Source organism: Sinohyriopsis cumingii, unplaced genomic scaffold (assembly GCF_028554795.1).
Source record: "Sinohyriopsis cumingii isolate HCF-2022 unplaced genomic scaffold, ASM2855479v2 utg000426l, whole genome shotgun sequence".
NCBI lineage: Eukaryota > Metazoa > Mollusca > Bivalvia > Unionida > Unionidae > Sinohyriopsis > Sinohyriopsis cumingii.
In genome coordinates, this window is record NW_028315897.1 from 3,895,042 (window position 1) to 3,904,909 (window position 9,868).

A 9,868-nucleotide genomic window follows, 5' to 3' on the forward strand; every position below is an offset into this window, starting at 1 on the left:
ATTTGATCCGATGCCAAATTTCAGGTCGGATGGTGACCACAGACCTTCAGGTAGTATGTGCGTGTGTATTCTGCAGTACTCGCATTGGCATTATCTGCTGCAGATATTGCATTTTCCAAAGAAGGTTGCTTTGAATTTGTTGCGTCCCAATACCACGATGCGTTTGCCTTCCAATACCATGTACTTCCTATTTACTACTGTTTATCTATTTGACAAAATAATTTAATATTTTTTATTTTAGCAGCACTCTCTGCTTCTACTCATCATAGCGAACACAAAGTTGTAAATCAATGCTTGCCACGATAATTGACCACGCATATCTCTGAGTAAAAAGCATAATAATTTTTCGGTGCTGAAGTGAGGATATGTGACTTCATTCGACTGATGAGAGGTCATTATCTTTTCCTCGGTGCACTTAGTGTAAAAAATGACCAAGGCATTTTTTTATTGCTCCATGTTGAAACATCAAGAATATAAAACTGACAGAGCTATTCCAAGCTCTTTTTTCAAAGAAGTCAAGGTCAGGAATGTGCATTGAGATCAATATCTTTGTTGGGTCTGATAAACCCTGGTCTGATTTTATTTTGGAAACACATTAAACGTTCATTTCAGAAGATTCAGTATCACTTACTGGCGATCATGCCAAGGTATCCCCATTAAAATTGTAATGTACACAGAAGCTACTCAAAGTCTTTGTTAATAGGTACTCTGACTGTGTCTGAATAATACTCTTCTTCTAGCGAAATCTTATTATTCATTTGGGAAGAGTGCAACATTATTAACGATCCTATCCATTGTCAAAACCTGTCATCAGACTTAATCTCAGAACCAATGACTGTCAGAACAGCGACCTCTTTACCAATCTAAGGAATTCATATATTAAAAGGCAATGGTCTAAATGGGTATTAGGTCGTGTTTAATTCACCTGTAACTGAAAAGTCTGGTTGGAACATAAACTTAATTAAATCGATATTGAAACCGCTAATTTATATCCTGCATGTACAGTTATCAGAGCTATGTTTACTTCAAGATGTTCTGTATCTTAATGCATTACACGTTATTGGTGTACAGGGCAAGTAACATTATCACCAAGTATCTTATTCAACGACATGATGATATTTCATATATATATATATATATATATATATATATATATATATATATATATATATACAGGCAAGTTGCACCTCCCAAATATTCTCATGGTAATGACTCCTGATCTATCTATCTGTTGGTGTCTCTGTCAGTCTGCCTGCCAATATATCTGTGCATATATATATATATATATATATATATATATATATATATATATATATATATATATGTGTATGTCTTTGTGTGTGTGTGCTTGTACATGTGTGAGTGTACTTGTGTGCGTTCGTGGGTCTGTGTATTTCTTCTGAAGATAATAGGTGAAAAGTAAATATTTATAACTTAACTAACTAGATGTAATCCTGTGTATGGTTACAATTTAAAAAAAAAATAAATCATTGGTTAAAATTTTTTAAAAACAAACATTCATTTTTTGACACCAGTCATTGCGACAAAATCGGGCTTAAGTAGAATGATTTGTAGACAATTTACTGCTGGGCCTCTGAAGGTATGCCTGCATAAGGCAATCCAGCAGGACAGATTATAAAAAACACCGTAATCAAATAAGTCCTATGGCTTATTTGAATATGTTAATTACAATAGAATTAATTATGTGTTACTTGTGTTTGCGTATGCAGTCTAATTTCTGATTTACTTAATTATATATTCATTATAATATAATTGATTCACTTTGAATGTCAAGCATAACATAGGGACCGCTCCGGTGGTCTAGTGGTTAGAACGTCCGCATCGGATGCGGGAGGTCGTGGGTTCGATTCCCGGTCAAGTCATGCCAAATTCGTATAAAAATGGTACTAACAGCTGCCTCGCTTGGCACTCAGCATTAAGAGGCTAGTGTTAGGACTGGTCAGGATGGTGTCAGGATTATTTGACTGGGTGGGACATCATACTACACATCTGCGGCATGATGCCCCAGTGCTAGGCATCACTATAAACTGCCACACTGCAGACATCGGAGCGATATGACTGAACAATTGTTAAACCTACATTACAAATCCAAATCACACACACACACACATGCACATACCATAGGAAGCATTTCAGGGTACATGAATGTTACAAGTATTCATAAAATACAGATTCCCTATTTAAAGTATTAACCGGAATGGAATTTTTTTTTATCAATTACACATTCATACCTTTTGGTATCACAATTGTATGTTCATTATAAATAGCACAGTTCAGTAAATATAATACAGATTTCAGACACTCAAAAATAGGGTTATCATATAATATAGGAGTATATAATTTGGTGGAATAATACACACTGCATGAAGTTAAGACACCCGTAACACCATGTACAAATATGACCAATCATTATAGTCCCATGTTTCAGCTGGTATTTTTTTGGACTTGTTGATCCATGACGTCACATTCAGCAAACTTGTATGTATGGATTGTAAAATATGAATAATATATGCACGACGGTAATATTATCTAGATTTAAGTACAACACATTGGCTGTGATCAGTTGTAGATACACTGCAGTATACGTTAATAACAAATTATATTTAAATTGAACAAAGGGTGCTACTATTGTCAAGCATTTCAATCATAATCAGACATGTTTATGTAATTAGAATGTATCCACATTTTCCACCACTACACTACAATTTATTAATGTTACACATTATAAAGTCACTTCTTAAATATCAACCTTTAAGTTTGTGTCAGTTTTCTAAACTAACAAAATCACTTTTCAACACCATAAAACCCCTAATTAATAATGTAATGCAATCTAACTACTAATTATTAAAGTACAGATTCCATCAATACTAAGAACTGCAACAAACAAGAAATCTTAAATAAGCATACTTTCTAACAATATGAGCTTCTAAAATAAACAGTTTAATATTTCATTTATTTTATTTACATCATGCACATATTTTATTTGGGGAATTGTCTCGTCCAATTTTGTAATGATCTCTTCACTCTGTATGAACCATCCAGAAAAACTGAAAAAAAGGAGAATACATATTCAAGAGTATGACAAATCATAAAATAGTTATTATTCCCATTTAACAACTACAAAAGCACAAATACAATTTGTCTGTCTTATTATATTGGAACGACTTTGAAAAGTTATTTTATATGCCCATACAACCCAAATAATCATATTTTGTGCGTATGGAAGTTATTTGATTATGTAAGACAGAGTATGACATGTTGTCTTTTTCATGTTTGTGTATATTTAGCTCCTTTAGATGTATAATTTTCTAAGGCAGGATTGGTCATATTTATTTTATTAGTATTTTCATAAGATATTGAAAAGATAGGTCACAATGACAAGCCTATCAACTAACGAAACAGAGTTGACCAATCATGCGAATAGAATCATAAATATTTCATCAATGCAGATGTGTTTGTTATTATTTGAGAATATGCTTTTTATGTAGATTTTATAATTGTTTCCAATCCCACAATGCATTATATTACCATTATACATGCATGATTTCATTTACTTCCACCACATTTGCAGCGATAGCCGAAACTCCAGTGTGAATGATTCCATCCCTGACACTTGGTACACTGAAACAAGAAAGGGAATAGTTTCTAACACAGACCTTAATAGGTCTAACATTGTTGATTTTACCTATGAGTATCTGTGTGTATGTGTGTGGGTGTGTGTATGTGTTATAGAGAGAGAGTTTGTCCGTTAATGCTGACAGGCGTAGTATAACTGGAAGAGTAGTTTTTAATTGAAAGGCAGAGTCGATAACCCATTTAGATGTGGGAAAACGCTCGAATACACACAGCGCTTCAACCGCGATATGCCACATATCCGGCAGGTCCTCGTATTTCCCCTTTAATAAAGCGACGATAAAATACACAGTCAAAGCTATCATTTCAAAAATGAACAACTGTATCTGGCGGAACAAGCCTTTATGTTCTTCCAACTTGAGGATGCCAAGGAAGCGCTAGGTTGGCTTTGTCATCATGAGTAAATCAAAACTGGACAATGGATGAGGCTCTACTCTAGATAAAATTTGCTATGACAGCTGGATAATTGAGGACCTTTTCATTTTTGGTACGCAATTCTCATCTGTGTAAAGGCACGCAACGAAACACATTTTTTCCGATCCATTCAGGATTGGATTCCGATGGTTCTGAATGCAGTTTTTGCAATCATCATAGCCAACGGCACTGAAGTCTATGACTTCTCTTTTGCATTTAAGTCACCTGTGACTTTGATAACTTTAATATTATTGAGATGTGTTTTGTAATGTCAGGTTGCACCGAATCGATTAACCTGTCTCTGAAATTATAACGGCTGGCCATCTCTAGTTAACTTTAGCGAAGAATGTTTCACTGTGACACAACATATATTTCTTATTGCTCTCTTCATCTTTGCAAACTGGTTTTGGCTAAGGTCAAAAGAAACTTTGTGATTTAGCATTGTATCTAAATGTACTTTATAAATACGAATTTGTAAAAACATTTAAAATTTGGAAAACATAACCAGGTTTAGAATGGCGCATCAATTAATCACATCCGATCACACGAAACCTGCAGCAGTAGTGTATAATTGATATACGACCACAGCATGTCATTTTCTGATATGCCATGATTTATTTCGAAGTCAGGCGACCATTTATTTGATGTGTTCCTGATGATCATTTAGCAATGTTACAACTCTATGATCATTAACTCTGTAATAGAAACATGCAAAACCAACAGTTGTAGCAAACTAACAAAAATAATGTATTGCCCAAATAATGCATAGTGAAGAATCGAAAAAAAAAACATTATTGTGAATTAAGTCCTAAATAATTCTAAATGTTTTATCTCAAGTCAGAAATCAAAAACGATCCGAATGAAGTCAAGTAGTATTGAATGTTCAGATAAGGCTCAATGATTTGATGTACAATGTCCCAATAATCATAACGGTAGTTCTTAAATCCAAACGTAAATCAGCATTTTGGAATTATCTAATAAATAATTTAAATAAATAGTTCTAGTCAAATTATATCTGAGCACAATTTAACTTTGCTAACATATTCCCAAGTAACGATATTAAGCAACAATTAAATATATGTTTACAAAATCTTTTTTATACACAAACTGTCACCTAACCTACAACGCAGCAGAATGTTTTGGAAACCTGAGCATTTGTAATAGAAAATAAAAATCACTAATTCATACATAAGGCTATGCCTTGAATTTAAATGTTAGTAAACAGTAAACATTTTGTTTACCACACGTAATCACTGCAAAAGCCATGTAGACAAAAAATACCTATGGTCAAGTAGGCATCAACTGTACCCGCAATCACGGACAAAGGTCAAGCATTCCTTATGAATTATATATATATATATATATATATATATATATATATATATATATATATATATATATATGAGAGTAGTAATGAAACTTTCGACACTCATAACTTATCTAATATCACTTTCATATACATCTCTTGGCCGTTACCCCGAGCCATATTGTGAACCCCCCAAAACACGTGCTTTGGTGCACAGACATTTATTACTTATTTCAACGTTGCAAGAAAAGACAGGTTGATTAATGTCATGATCCCATCAAGGCAATACACGCACTAATGTACCCAAAAACTTGTAATTATGATATACTTGTCATCATGGCTTTGTGACACAACATACATATCGCAAATCTGACAAGCGTTCGGACGTGTAATGGTCGAACCACAATCACTGATACTTTCAGTGTGGAGAAAAGAAGTGTACGCTTGTGAGAATACATGGCATGGTAATGTTAGAGCAATAACTTATCTCATCGGAACAGTATATACGAGTCATTGCAGTGGACACACCACATTCATGTGTTCTTGTCTTCAGCAGTAATGCTAATATTAAATAGTGAATATAAACACTAGCATTGAATAGAACTATAACTAGCAAATTTGGAAAGCAATATAATTTTAATTTTCCTAATTATGGTGTTTCATAGGAATATTTCAAGTAAAGATGAGAAACGACAAATACAGTGTATGAAAAGTTCCACAACATGAAGACAGACGCAAACACATTATGTTTGATAAGCGTTTATGAGACTATCCGTGCCTGCCAACCATACACTGAAATACATGTCATTTATATTATCGATATTTGGTAAATATATATATATATATATATATATATATATATATATATATATATATATATATATATATAAAGAGAAAGAGATGGCTAGAGAGATTTATAATTGTTATGAGCTAACCATGACTGAGTTTCCTACAACCTAATTGGTTATAAACAGTCATGTGAGTTTTGTGCAATGGTAACTTCTGCAGACTACTCCAAGTTCCTTGTTTATATGTCATGACTTGGCCAATAAGCTATATCCAATTTGCAAACAGTGGATAATTACCATGTTTGATCCACGAAAGTGATGTCTGTTTTATTCGACTTTCATTTTATGTGAATCCCTTATCGCACGGTTCCTTATTTATGATTGGAGTTGTCCGTGATTTTTATTTCCGCTAATACAGCATCGAACTCACCCATGCTAATTATGTGAGCCTCAATATCCACCGAATACAATTAACTAATCGTGTTGAGACAACCATGTGCTACTGGAAGTAGGTTTTCATAGACACATGCTAGTGAATGTAATCGTATTGAAATAAATTAGTCACCGGTTACAATCGAGAAACCCCGACAAAAATTTTGATTGGCTCACATAGAGCAATTGATGTTTGTGTTAGTAGAGCAACATCAAGTAAAAGAGTTTCTGTTTCAGCAAGACAGCAATCAGCATCTACAACCAATAATTACATTTCTACTTAATAGATAGCGTGGTTCTTTTGGTTATTTCATCTCGCAGCTGTTTTTCCACTCCGATTACTTTTTTGTACATCAGCAACATTAAGGGTCCATCATAATTATTTTTAATAATAATATAATCCCGTACTTCACGACCATCTCCAGACACAGCACACCCAAGTACAATACGCACACGCTCTTCTAGCCAATTATTCGTGTTTTGTTTTTTTTTCCCCACTGTTATAACAGTCAAAAGTTATAGAAAATCTCTTCTTGGGAAATATTTAAATCTATAGCAATTATGCGTTCTGTCGGTTTAGCACCCCCTCATTTAGAAAGCACACCTGTAACTTTTGCATTTATGATAATTTTTGTCAAATATTTGTTACCAGAACAAGTGCGTCCTTGTTGAACAACAACCTTTATCATTGGCTTCTTAAATGAATCAATGTTGGCTTAAGACACTCGTCTTTAAACATATCTGGGTGGATACAGCAGTAAATACTACTTCACCATTGTATAAAAAATCCCGGAGATTTTCGCACATTGTGACACAGATAACGATTAATCATTTTGAGGTGCTAATGCAATGATTACAGTCTTGTCTGGATATGGTAGTTCTATACCATGGCGATCCCAAGGGTCAATTTCTATTCGATTCTTAACATGATTATATTTCATTGTATTCGAGGACCTGATAACCCCATTCTGTCGCAGTGGAACAAAATTATCATCAAAATTAGCATGATAATGTTACGTCATCAATCACTTTGTCGGTAAATTCCTCAACCCCATCACCTCGGTCTGAATCCATTACTTATATAGAAAGATAATTCTAATATTAAGCAGAAATACCAAATAATGTTAAGTAGCCAAATGAACAAGTGTGAAATGTTACTTCAAACTGAATTTCATCTTCAGCTTACAATGATAAATAATTTGTATAGGTAAAAAGGATGTAGCACCGATGTTGGTTTCTTAACGAATTAGTATTCTTAGGTCAGGCCTATTATTTATCAATGCTGGTACTGGACTCCATCCATTATAATAACAGGCTATGATAAATATTTACGATACAGACTCGTGCGTCGTTAAGATGTGAAATTCAGGTTTTATTCAAACCATCTACATTATTAACAAGTTGATTTTAATTCAGTTTTGGTCCTCTTCTTACCTCACAGCAGTTTACCGTAAACTGAATTTCCTCTTTGCCTAACAATGATAAATATTTCATATAGGTAAAAGAGGTTTTATCATCCATTATAATATCAGGCTATGATAACTATATACGATCCAGACGATAGCGTCGTTAACATGTGAAATTCAAGTATATTCAAATCATCTACATTATTAATGATTCGACTTGTTGCTGATTTAAATTAAAGTTTTGTCCTGTTCTTACATCGTCAGAAGTTTACCGTTAAACATAAATGAACCTACCATACCTGTAGATGCTGTCATGTTAGCAATTTGTTGATGCACGTATTGCTTTGCTGTAGCATTAGTATCATCAACATATTTTTTGATATAAACAATCGACATGGAAGAGTCATTGATTCCACCTTTTTCAGTGACTTCAGCCAGGTTGTATACGACAGCGCCTTTTAAGTTGACCAATAATATTTTGAATGTCCACCTTAAACGTTTTAAGTTTGCCAGTGTAATCTTTCCTGGATCAGGACCTACAACAACACGACCAGAAAAGTCAGACAAATCCGCATTGGCGGCAAGTCTGTTCAGACCCACACCATCGAACAGAGTAACGACCGTAAATGGTAATATTAATTTTGTATAATAATTAACATACTTTAATGTGGAATCGATAAGTGACTGCTGAGTGTATTCAAGTGCATTTAACGCTACAACCACAAGATGACTACACATTGACCTGTCCAACCGTGTTTGTACTGTCATAGCTGAATAAAACAGCGGTTGTTAACCATTCTTCGTTTAATAATTAAAAGCTTCATCTGGTGGTGCCAGTCCATACGATTCAAAATATAAACGATTTCGAGGTGTTACCACGTATGCATCCCAGTGTGCGCCAGGTCATTTTGCCTAATTCCGGTTGAAATTATCGGTTGAACGTATGTGTGGCAGCATCGATGTGAGCTCATTTCGAACAAATACACCGCGAAAATGTTTGATGTTACCATCAAGAGTACATCCTGGTAATCAAAGGCTTAATCTTTTCCATACGACCACCAAACGCTTTTTTTTAGCGCCATCCAAGATGCAGTCATGACAGCATCTGAGGTCGCAACTTTGCTACCTCAGAAGCCGAGGCTGCCAACAATGCTTGCTGCACGACATATAAATATTCCACCAATCTCTTGCATTTGTGTCACCTCAGATTTAGATGTTTTATTGTTAATGAGGTAATGTTTTGGTTGATTCATTAAAGTGAGCGAGTTGTGTTTGGTTCAACCACTCGAGGACATTTCCAGTTAATTTTGCTGAAGAACGTGTTAGTGTGATCCCACAATCATTTTTATTTGAATTCTTTGTTGTTTTTTTCAAGGTGAATGTCACCAAGATTTACTTTTAATTCTTGATTATGTACTGCTTAAATATGTAGCATGTTTCATTATTAATATTACGTAGTTTACACACATACATAAATGGCCTTCATTCGGTGATCAGCCCCCTCCTGTAAGAGTATTGTTGATATGTATCGCAGCATAACGTCTCGAAATAATAACGCCATGTGGAAGTGCACCAACACTAGTACTGAAGTACATTTAAACAGCGCAGTGCCCGAACAACTCTAGATGCACTAAAGAAAAGTAATAAATGAGGTACAATGTATTAAACTCTTTGTTACGAAATCTGTAGACAAAAGTCGCTGTTTTGGTACCGGTTCAGATACGATCGGATTTGGATATGCACATGAAATATGACAGGCATCCATATAGTTAAGCTGAATTTCTTCACAACGTTCCTCATGACCGTCCAGTCAGCTCTTTTTATAGAGTTATACTTTGGAAAGTAATGAACACGTGTTGCTGTGCAGT

General features: G+C 34.4%; 1 long non-coding RNA gene across 1 annotated transcript; it reads right to left on the reverse strand.

Annotated features, from left to right (window-relative positions):
- Positions 1-546: 546 nt before the first annotated feature.
- LOC149774091 (uncharacterized) lies at positions 547-4,008 on the reverse strand. The gene is made up of 2 exons (XR_016416989.1): positions 3,550-4,008; positions 547-3,068 (listed from the first exon to the last, which is right to left on the reverse strand). It is a non-coding gene; the product is annotated as an uncharacterized LOC149774091 (long non-coding RNA).
- Between the last annotated feature and the right edge of the window lie 5,860 nt (positions 4,009-9,868).